A 12,743-nucleotide genomic window follows, 5' to 3' on the forward strand; every position below is an offset into this window, starting at 1 on the left:
CCTGAATAGTCCTAGTAATAAGCAACTAAAAAGGGACAAGGCTCTATAGCATGAGAGACTTTATTAATCTACGTAAGATCACATATGGTAAACTGTGTGTTCTTCATGCAGAGAATACAGATGGGATGGCCCCGGTCGGGTCCTTCACACTTTTCTTATTTTCATTTGAATAATTGTTCAAAAGAAAAAAAAAAGTTATATATATATGTGTGTTAATGAAGACTGAATTGAAAGATGTCAATGAAAATCATGAATGAATAAATACTTAAAATTTTTGATACTCAGTTGTTGAATTTGAATGCTCTAATTAAGTATTAATTTAGTTGTGGGTTTCAGTGAGCTTAACTGATAAATTTTTTTATGGTTGAATGAGAGATTTGTGATCAAGGGAGTCAATACTATACCGGAAGTTGTTTCGGTTTGGTCAAGAGAACGAAATATTTTAGTACCGGTCAGTATTGATGTACCATTTCAAGATGACCACAATTTTGCAATTATATATATAATTAATTAATTAATTAAAAAAAAAACTTGTATTGTATAAATTAATATATTTAATTGTATTGCAGCACAATTTCACTGATGGGATGGCTCTAGGAAGTGCTTTCCGTCCTTATGGATCTGTTGGCGGTGGGTCTAGAACTCTGTTCTTGCTGGCACACGAGCTTCCTCAAGAGGTTTGAAGTTTGAACTCTAATTGCCATTTTGGCAATGTCATTGTCAAAAATATATTAAAAATTGGTCACGGAATAAAGCCAATTAGATGGTTGATTAAATTCAACCTTACAAGTTTAGAAAAGGGGGTAGAATGCTACTTATTTTGTCCGAAAAGGGCAGAGGCCAATTTTGTCCAAGGTTTTTTATGGTTAAATAGGAAATTTGAAATTCAATTCCCGCCCATATTAAAAACCGATTGGTGTATTTGTTTGATGATAAAAAGTACAATCATCAGAAACGAATACCATATATAGGTTGGACCTCTTTAAAAAAAAAAAAAAAATTGATCTAATTGGAAAAATGAATACAATTCTTACGCTACTTTGCAAACATAGAAAAATTTATTAATTTTTATCAGGCCTTTTTTGGCCTTAGGGAAAAAGATATTTCACTAATTTATTTAATGTTAATTATTGTCTTATTGCAACCAAAAAAAAAAAAAAAATTATTATCTTAATATCTTATGGAAATTTGGTGGAAGGAAACATAGAGGGTTTTTATGCCATTGCAGAAATTTGTATGCAACTCATTATGTGGTAGTTAAAAAACTTTTTCATATGTAATTATAATCTCATGACATTTTTAATGAATTGCGTAACTTACTTAAATAATTCATATGAATAATTTTTGTTTTTTAATTGCCACGTTGGTTGAATAAAATTTTTTGTAATCTTTTTATTAATTTATTTTTTATATTTAGAAACCTTGTCCAATATCAAATTAATGCCCTATAATTGTTTGTTCGTAGACCTGGCTAGCAAACAGCTTTGAATTCAACTCTTTTGGGTATTGGTCAAGCCGGGTCAAAAAGTTAGACCAAAGCAGATTGTAAAACCTTAACCCGTATGATTGTATTCAATCTTGGGTCAACATGACCGCATTGCTTTCACATAAAAATATATAAATAAATAAATGGGTTCTTAGGATTTCGGATTGGAATAAGTTGGAAGAAGAACGTAACTTTTGTGAATTTCTAGGTTTAAAAAAAAAAAAAAATTGATCTAATTGGAAAAATGAATACAATTCTTACGCTACTTTGCAAACATAGAAAAATTTATTAATTTTTATCAGGCCTTTTTTGGCCTTAGGGAAAAAGATATTTCACTAATTTATTTAATGTTAATTATTGTCTTATTGCAACCAAAAAAAAAAAAAAATTATTATCTTAATATCTTATGGAAATTTGGTGGAAGGAAACATAGAGGGTTTTTATGCCATTGCAGAAATTTGTATGCAACTCATTATGTGGTAGTTAAAAAACTTTTTCATATGTAATTATAATCTCATGACATTTTTAATGAATTGCGTAACTTACTTAAATAATTCATATGAATAATTTTTGTTTTTTAATTGCCACGTTGGTTGAATAAATTTTTTTGTAATCTTTTTATTAATTTATTTTTTATATTTAGAAACCTTGTCCAATATCAAATTAATGCCCTATAATTGTTTGTTCGTAGACCTGGCTAGCAAACAGCTTTGAATTCAACTCTTTTGGGTATTGGTCAAGCCGGGTCAAAAAGTTAGACCAAAGCAGATTGTAAAACCTTAACCCGTATGATTGTATTCAATCTTGGGTCAACATGACCGCATTGCTTTCACATAAAAATATATAAATAAATAAATGGGTTCTTAGGATTTCGGATTGGAATAAGTTGGAAGAAGAACGTAACTTTTGTGAATTTCTAGGTTTATTTTTATTTATTTATTTAAATCAAAGAGACTTAAGAAACTCCAAATTTCAGCATTTTTGAAATTATAAGGCTCATATTACTAAAATTAAAAATTTCATGGTTTAATATTTAGAATTGCATAACCTTAGAGTGCAATGGTACGAATCTAACCCACCATAAACTTGCAACTTTTCAGAATTCATAAATAAAGAAACCACATAATTATTAGTTTCTATTATTGAATACCCTTACATTTTACGATGTTAAAATTTAAACAATTATTGGGATATATACACATTCTTCAACTGTACATATTACACCCAATAGATCCACTAGAACTAGTACATGATAGCCAATGCCACGGGTGGATATATATATAGAAAAAGTCTAAAAATATAACAATACGTTATAACATTTTCAAAACATTCTTTTTTTTAGTTGTGATTGGTTCTTAGAATAATATTACGATCTATTATGAATTGACACCTCAATTGTTGTTGCGATGCAAAAGAACTTGTGACAAAACCTACTTAATTATCCATTAAGATAGTGAAACTCAGTTTAGAAGATTAACATGAGACTTCTCATTTTGTTCAAGGCTCTTATGGTATAGGTGCTAATAAAGTCCTCTTCTCGATCTGTTAAAAATTGCTGCAGATTATTATTATTATTTGCACCGCGTCAAAATATGTTTAAGAATAAGAATGAGACTTCCAGTTCAATAGTTTTGAATTCTTATTCAAAGTATTTATTTCGTGTAAAAGGTTTGCAAAAAAAAAAAAACAAAAGCCAGAACCTAATATTAAGCTGCAGACATCGAAGTCCCAACTCCAAGTAAATTAGCGTGTTTCCACTTACCAAAACTTAAAAAAGTGAAGATTATTTGCTTCAAAACCGAGTTTTCTCCGTTCAAAGATCCCGAAGTGAAAGCAAATCGTTCCAGCTGGGCTCAGTCAAGCAAGGTCTAATAAAACCTTTTTCATTTTCTGTCTTTCAATCCATTCAAAACGCCGGAAGAGAAAGCAAAGTAGTTAGAAGTAGTTGTAATTGTAGTTTCCGCTGCAAAGTATATATTAATTAATCCAATTGAAAGGTTGACAAAGAATTTTAAAAAAGGTAACTTGATCTGATTGACAGGAAAATAGACGTAAATGTTAAGAACGACAAGAATAATAAGTTATAATATTATGTGTGACCATGAAATTTTTAAAATATTAATATAATAAAAATTTATTAAATGATTTAACAATAGAGAGTTATATTAATGTAGTTTGATATATATATATATATATATATAAAATATAATATAATATATCTCTCTCAAAAGTTTAAGGGCTGTAGACTGTAGTACCTTAATTATTCTATTTATCGAAGGGTTGATCAAAGGGTTTCAATAATAGAGAATGAAAACACTGGAAATCTTGGCCCATATATCACCTAAGCTCCTCTTATAATGTCTCCCTAAGTCCAATCCAACACTCTATCATTTTAGCATTTTAGTCAAAATCTTAATATAATCAAGATATTAATTTATATGATAACTGTTGATTACAATTAAACTGATCAGTAAAGTTAATATAGAATACACGATTTTATTTTATCTTTTGAAAGAGGGAGGATATAAAAAATTAATTTTGAAACTAAATCTTGGTTGATGTTGTAAATAATACACAAAATTAAGATAAGGAAATAGTTTGAATTTTGAATTGAATCCTTAAAAATTCTCTAAAAGATTCTCTTAGAGAGTATCATATCAACCATTTTAAATCTTTGAAGATATATTGATGCACTAATGTGTGTACAAATTAAAGAAAATATTGATTAGCATGTTAATATCTTAGGGTTTTAATGGGTAAATTTAAACTTTAGAAAAGGGTTAGACAGCATCGGGGTTGATTTTATTTTTGTGCCCTAAGCATGACTTCTTCAGGCACGTGAAGGTGGTGAAGGCTGGAAACTTTGAAATTCTAAATAATTAAAAAGTAGTTTCCACCTTTCTGGGTCCCAACTTTTATTTCTTGGCAAAGAGCCAAACCGAGTCAAGGGTAAAATGGTTAGAAACTCATATTGTTCCAAGTCATACAAGTTGATGCATATAAATGGAACCCAACTCATCCTCATATTCATCAATCTTCATCAAATATATTGTTAACATCCATCTTAGCTTACACAACAAGATGGGGCATCTAAATGTGTTTCCTATAGTCATAAAATTGGTTTTTCTTATGAGCATGCATGCAAATGAGGCTGCCAGAATCTTGCATGGGGGAGAACAAGAATTGCTGAACAAGAATTACAATGTTGCTTCTTTACAAGGTTCACTAGAAAAGGGTCCTGTCACTCCATCTGAACCTAATCCATCCACCGACCAAATTCATGCTTCAACAGTTAACCAAAAAGCCTTTGAAGGCCACAATATGGGGCCTTTCAAAAGCTCACTAGCAAGGGGTCCTGTCCCTCCATCAGGACCTAATCCTCCCACACATATCCCAGCCCCACCTAAACCTAATTCAGGCACCCACAATATTCCAGTTTCAACTATTAGTGGAAGGGCCTTTAGAGGTCACAATATGGGTCTTTTCAAAAACTCACTAGCAAAGGGTAGCGTCCCTCCATCTGAACCCAATCCACCCACCTACATCCCTTCTCCTCATAATTAACCCCACTTTAATTCAACCAAAAGGGTTTCCCATGTCACCCTGAAGTCATGGTTCCTCAAGGTGTACAAATTATTAGATGAAATAAAACCCGTTTAACGTTAAGATTAGTTAAATAAGAAAGAAGAAGAATACACTGATATTGTGAATGTATTTAAATAACTAAATGAATAATGGAAACACACACGGCTAACAACCCTTCTTTCCACTTTGTTTTGCTATTTTCATTGTATGATTCTTGTTATTTGCTACAAATATATGTATTTGAAGGAATTCAATGAAGTTGACTATATTACTTTTTTTTTTTGGTTTAAATGCATCGATGTGTTATTTATGTCCCACAAAGTAACTCAATAGTCTATATATATCCTAATTCATTTTATCTTACTAGGTGATGAACTGATGAATTCCATAGTCTATATATAAGATTTTTTTTATTATTTTATTTTTTTTAAATGCAGCTAATGCGTAATTCTCACTTTAGTTTCAAATTATATATTCATGTCATGTCACTAAGGATAGGGAAAAAATTATTAAGGAGAGTAAATTACTATACAGTATACATAATATATTCAATTTTTTAAAATCGTATTGAATATATTATAAATGTTTAATAATTTAGTTATGGTTTCCCTAAAATTACTTATAGTTTAGATTTGCTCGATTCAAATCTCAATTACTTACGTTGTCATTGAGTGCCACCTCAGATCAACACAATTTTGTTTTAATGAGTTAATTGAAAGACACTTTCTTTATATCAGGAAAAAATATTTAACAATTTTTAAAATAAACTATTTTTTCCAGGGATTTTTTCCTTTTCTTTTTCAGTTTTATTATTTTTTCTTCTCTCTTCTCCAATACTGTGCCTATTCTCATTTTCTAAAAGAAAAGAAAAGAAAAAAAAAAAAAAACACTTAGAAAAAAAACACAAAATCCAATCCTCCTTTCTCAGTTTCTTAGAAAATTAAAATTTCTTTGGGAAACAAACATAAAAATCGACAACCCTTTTTCATTTTCCAGAAACTAAAAATTTCTCAAAATATAAGATTTTCTTAGAAAAAAACATTAAAAAAACCAAATTACCCAAAGCTGTTGTAGATATCCAGAAGGATCCTCAAGGCCAGAACCCAATTATTTATTTTTTTTAAAATGCAGCTAATGCGTAATTCTCACTTTAGTTTCAAATTATATATTCATGTCATGTCACTGAGGATAGGGAAAAAATTATTGAGGAGAGTAAATTACTATACAGTATACATAATATATTCAATTTTTTAAAATCGTATTGAATATATTATAAATGTTTAATAATTTAGTTATGGTTTCCCTGAAATTACTTATAGTTTAGATTTGCTCGATTCAAATCTCAATTACTTACGTTGTCATTGAGTGCCACCTCAGATCAACACAATTTTGTTTTAATGAGTTAATTGAAAGACACTTTCTTTATATCAGGAAAAAATATTTAACAATTTTTAAAATAAACTATTTTTTCCAGGGATTTTTTCCTTTTCTTTTTCAGTTTTATTATTTTTTCTTCTCTCTTCTCCAATACTGTGCCTATTCTCATTTTCTAAAAGAAAAGAAAAGAAAAAAAAAAAACACTTAGAAAAAAAACACAAAATCCAATCCTCCTTTCTCAGTTTCTTAGAAAATTAAAATTTCTTTGGGAAACAAACATAAAAATCGACAACCCTTTTTCATTTTCCAGAAACTAAAAATTTCTCAAAATATAAGATTTTCTTAGAAAAAAACATTAAAAAAACCAAATTACCCAAAGCTGTTGTAGATATCCAGAAGGATCCTCAAGGCCAGAACCCAATTATTTATTTTTTTTAAAATGCAGCTAATGCGTAATTCTCACTTTAGTTTCAAATTATATATTCATGTCATGTCACTGAGGATAGGGAAAAAATTATTGAGGAGAGTAAATTACTATACAGTATACATAATATATTCAATTTTTTAAAATCGTATTGAATATATTATAAATGTTTAATAATTTAGTTATGGTTTCCCTGAAATTACTTATAGTTTAGATTTGCTCGATTCAAATCTCAATTACTTACGTTGTCATTGAGTGCCACCTCAGATCAACACAATTTTGTTTTAATGAGTTAATTGAAAGACACTTTCTTTATATCAGGAAAAAATATTTAACAATTTTTAAAATAAACTATTTTTTCCAGGGATTTTTTCCTTTTCTTTTTCAGTTTTATTATTTTTTCTTCTCTCTTCTCCAATACTGTGCCTATTTTTTATAGCTTTTTTTTTCTCTCTCTCTCTCTCTCTCTCTCTCTCTCTCTCTCTCTCTCTCTCTCTCTCTCTCTCTCTCTCTCTCTCTCTCTCTCATAGATTGGTTGGATTGTTGTGGTGGAGATCGGTGGATTTGGGTTGCAGAAATTGTGGTGTAGATCGCTAGTTGTGTGGCTAGTCATGGTGGTTAGGTTGATATGGATTTTGGTGGTGGGCAATGGATGGATTGATCTGTGTATATAGGTTTGGGTGGTGGATGCGGCTAGCTGATGGGTTGATAAGGGTTTAGGTTAAGGTGGTGGGTGTGGGTGGTTGAGAGAGACATAGTTGAAGATGAAGAGAGGTAGAAGAGAAGAGAAAGAGTTGGGATATATGATTTAATTGGGTTGTTTATAACTTTATATTATTTTATTGTGTTGTGTATTAAAATAAAAAAAGAGATGTTGGGTAAGTCGTTAAATGATATGTTAAAATAGATAAAATAACTTTTAAGAGTGAAATGTAAAAAAAATATATATTAGGAACTCTAAAAGACTTTTAAAACCACAACAATAATAATGACAGCGAACCAAAGGCTAACACTAAACTAATGATGGGTTGTCAAGTAGGATTAGGATTACATGAATTGTTTTATAAGTAAATGAGTATTTGGGCCAAAATAAATTTGGATATCTTAAACATTAATATCTCTAACGCCATACGATCACATGATTAAAGCACATTTTACTTATTGTCACATGCACAGGATGGAGGATACCACCAAGTGAGAATAAAAAACTTTTGTACTTTTTTTTTTAACAAGGTATTTGTAAAACCAACTTTCCAGGCTTCATGCTAAAACAAGGCCTCACTTCACAGCATTTTCCAGTTTTTTTGCAAGAACTAAGCCCAATCTCAACCATATTTATCAAATCCCACCATATCAATCCAGAACTCAAACTGGGCTAGCCCATAACAAAAGACCGAACAACAAATAACCCAAAATCTAACAGGCCTCCAACCCAACCATAAGAAGAAGAAAAAAAAAGAAAAGAAAGAAAGCTCATAACCCAAAATATTAGATTGTCATTCTGGAAAAAATACAAGGGCATATATGTCATCCCAAAAAAACATTACAGCCTATATATTTGCCCTTCCTGTGACTGTCCTGGCACCCCCTATTTGCTAGGGTTTCTCACTCACACTTTTCCTCTCTCTTACACTTTAACACTGTTTTCGTTTTTTTTTTTTTTTCGAAGAATTTTTTTTTCTGGGTCGTGAAGTTTCTAAAAACTGTAAGCGCAGCCCTTAAGATCGCCTTCCTTTAGTTACCATGGAAGCGTTTTGAGTCATAGCTGCGCTAAATCAAAGACTACCTCTTTTGGTTTGGGGTTTCTCTCTAGGGTTTTCCTTTTGAGTCCCCCTTTTTGTCCCACCTTGCTTGTGTTTTTCATGAGGCATGTCGCTTTTACCATTGGATCTGTAATTTTTCTCATTTTTTTTTGGAACCCTAATAAAGTTTCAACTAATGGGTCTTATTTTCAGATCCAGCTTGGTACATTTTTAAGTTTGTCTCATTTTAAGGTGGGGAAACATTTTAATTCTTAGTTGTTTTAGCTTTGCTCTAGATAGATCCTTAGCTGACTTGATGTTTTTGTTTTTAGATTTTTATGAACTAATTTTTGTAAGACTTATAATTTTTGCCACTGGATCTGTAATTTTTCTCATTTTTTTGGAACCTCATAGTTTCAAATAGTGGGTCTTATTTTCAGCTCCAACTTGTTACATTTTTTAGTTTGTCTCATTTTAAGGTGGGGAAACATTTTAATTTTTGGTTTTTAGATTTTGATTTTCAGTGAGGGAAATTGGATTGGCTAGAATGATGATTCAATTAGATGTGTGAAAGGTGAAATCCTTTTTGAACATAATTATTGAGGCATATATAATTGTCTGACTTGTTGCCAATCTGAGAAAAGAGATCTTGTTTTATTTATTTTTTTTTTTTTAAATCCTTCTATTTTTGTTTTTGCTTTTATGCACTTTGAATTGGTTGGTTGAGCTTTTGAAGTAAATTTGTAGAGTGATTCATGTTTTTCTTGGTACGCTTTGAGTTGTGGATCATTTTGTTGATTGTTGTCTCAAGGACCAACCACAGACTAGTGTTCATGTTTACCTCCAAGAAAGGGATTAGACTAATGGCAAACTACCCTACGCATTTGTAAATTTAGTCGATATTACACATAAAATGTGGACAACTTCTACGTGTACCTACAAGAAAGCTTGTTTCTTTTGACCTTAAAAGAAAAAACCTGTTGAATTGAAGTTTGTTTAGCATGAAAAGGTTGGGGATTGTGAAGAATTGAAGTTTGGTTTTTTTTTTTTTCCTTTTAAACTCTTTGTTTTGAAGTTTTTTAATAGTTGAAAGATGGATGAAACGAATATATTTGCGGGTGTGTTAGGCAAGGACGAATATATTTTTGGCCCTAATATGGATGAATTTGACCGGAATAGAAATGTAAGAGCATTCACATTACATCCTCTAAAATCTTCTAAAATATATCTACGGTGCAAATTTTACATATTTTTCTAAAATCTTCTAAAATACATTTACAGTGTAAATTTTACATATTTTGAGCAAAAAAATACTCACGTCAGTGAATGTAAAAATATGTAAAATCGGTCATATTTTTCATGAGCTACAGTACCCTTGCAAATATACACGAGTACTATAACTCATGTATACATTAAAATAATATTATCATTTTACAATATAAAAACTTCTTTTATCTTTTTCGCTCCTTTCTTTTTCTCTCTCTTCACCATCTGCGCAAAACCAACGCTCTTATGCTTCTTTCTCTTCCTCTGAAACACACACTCCCACAAACAAAATCAAAAATCAACCACAAAAATCAAAAATCAACAACAAAATCAACCACAGACACCACAAAACCAGACACACCCACACACGGACACCCCGACAGAGACAGAGAGAGTGGATCGACGCTTGTGGCAGATCGGTGTGCTTGGATTGGAGTTTCAAATCGGCATGCTTGTATCGGAGTACTTGGATTGGTGTGTTTGGATCGATGTTCTTCTCACCGTGCTAGGATCGGAGTTTCAGATAGATGTTCTTCTCGCCGTGCAAGGGTTTAATTTACATGGGTTTCTGTCTTTGTGATGATTATGTGATGTTCGGTCATGGCCATGGAGCTCTAGCCATGGAGGTTTGGCTTTGTGACAGTGTGTGCATGTGTGGAGGCAGGGGGTTTGGGATGAGAGAGGGGCAGAGATTTGAGATGAGGGAGATATAGATATTAAAGAAGTGGTATATAATAAAATAATAATAATAATGATTATTTTAATAAATTGATGTGTATAATAGACAAACTGATGTGAGTGCTTTGTAAAAGTAAGTGTGTAAAATAGAAAAAGTAAGTTTTAGATGTGTAAATTTACAAAATTTTTGCATGGACTGATGTGAATGCTCTAAAAATTGTGAAAACTTCTTACTTCACAATAAGTCAATAATCTCCTGATTTTATAGGCCATCCTACTAAATTTGTTGGGATGGGGTTTTCTTTATTTTTGTTTTTGTTTAAAAAAAAAATTAACCATATCAAATATTGGGTAATGTTGATGGGTGGCGGAATTGTTAATTGTTTTATCATTCTTTTATAAAAAAAAAAAAATTAAATAGTTTTTAAATCAATGCCTTTAGAATATTCATTAACATTTCTCTAAATTCTCAAAAAAAAAAAATTAGCATTTCTCTAAAATATTGCTACAATTAGAAAATGTGAAATTTTAAAATTTTGACAAAATTTGGTGCAAATGGATTAAAAAAAAAAAAAAGTTCTTTACGCTGCAATAGTATTTAACTTTTTAGGACTAACTTTAGTTCGATTGTAATTTTGAATTAATTAGAACCATCAAGCCACCAAGTAGGAAAATAGAATAAGTGACTAGGAGCAATGTATGCGAGACAACGACTTTTCCAATTACTCAATTCGTGTCATCAACTTGGCAAGAGTCTTGTAATTTAACTTACAATTTTTAGTGTTTCTAACAAAAATATTCAGGATCAAATCTCCCTACTCCTCCATTGTAATGAACTACCAAAAACTATTTTATCAACCTTGGGGATGGCAGTGGTGCAAGCTTGCCTTGGATCATAAGTATAGGTAAAGATATACAGTATTATTTTCTGTCCGTTTGTTTGCACTTTCAGATGGCAAAAAACACTTTTTACTTCAAAGTTCAAAATAGTAGTTGTTTGGTGGGTATTAAAAAGTTGCTTTAGTAAGAAAGTTGTTTTTTCAAAAAGTGCAAGACCGCCAAAAAGTCAAAAGACCTTTGGCTAGCTTTTGCAATAAAGCCACTTCAACTTTTAAGAATTGTTAGTTCAATTACTAAATTGTCCCCTTGTTTTATTAAAAACTCAATTTTACCCTTTGAAACCCCTTCAAACCAGAACAGATAACACCATATTCAATCAAACAAAAACATTATTAAAATAGTGATATTGATATTATTAAAAATAGATAACATTATTAAAGTAAGACAGATAACATACTTTGTTCAAAATTTTTAGAATAACAAATAATTGATGCTAAAAAAAACTAACATTATTAAAATAATAGTAATAGTTATAACAAATAATTATGACAACAATATATTTATTATTATTATTATTATTGTGGGGCCAGAAAATCGATTAGCCGAGGCCCACTTCAACCCAAGCCCAAATGGCCCACGCCGAGGACACACGATGGGTCCGAGGGTGACCCTATCCTCGGTCGTCCGAGACCTCGGTACGGAGAAGGGCAAGCTCTGGGCGAACCGTCACATCGGCATTGAATACGTTCACCTAACCCCTTTGGCCGCATTAATGGAGATGTAACCCCTTGCCAGGGCGACATCAATCAGGGTGAACCACTTGAGCACGGATATGACCTTTGATGGGATAGGCCATCAGGAGGAAGGCTAATAGATGATCAATAGAAGGAAGAAGATGGTGATATATAAGAAATGTGAGCAAAATGTAAAAGGGAGCCTGGAGGTCTTTTTCTAGGAGGGGAGAGGGAAAAAAGCCTCATCGGCAGCATCCCCCAGTTGTAAACTGTTCTAAGTATTTTTTCAATAAAAGAGAAAGGAGTTCATGCTTCGTGAACGCCGGCCAGCGCCTAAACCTTCGATCCACTCTCTACAAATTCATTGTTCTGGGTTCGTTGGGCCTTTGACCCATATCCTTTAGGCTAGGGCTACAAAAACAGACCCTACAATTGGCGCCGTCTGTGGGGAGGATTAGCGCGCCGGCTGGCGCAACAGGCGACGGTTCTAAGTAATCGTTCTATGAAAGATTGGTGGTGATGCAAAAAAAAAAAAAAACACTGCAGAAAGATAAAAGTTCGAGACAGAAGATTCAACAAAAAAGAAAGAAAGCTTGATATTATTTCATAAA

General features: G+C 31.6%; 1 non-coding gene across 1 annotated transcript; it reads left to right on the forward strand.

The window, feature by feature from the left end:
• The first annotated feature begins 9,150 nt into the window (after positions 1 to 9,150).
• LOC111996801 (small nucleolar RNA Z266) lies at positions 9,151 to 9,249 on the forward strand. Its single transcript, XR_002881281.1, has one exon. It is a non-coding gene; the product is annotated as a small nucleolar RNA Z266 (small nucleolar RNA).
• Positions 9,250 to 12,743: the final 3,494 nt, after the last annotated feature.

The sequence above is a fragment of the Quercus suber genome, unplaced genomic scaffold (genome assembly GCF_002906115.3).
Source record: "Quercus suber isolate HL8 unplaced genomic scaffold, Cork oak 2.0 scaffold_21, whole genome shotgun sequence".
NCBI lineage: Eukaryota > Viridiplantae > Streptophyta > Magnoliopsida > Fagales > Fagaceae > Quercus > Quercus suber.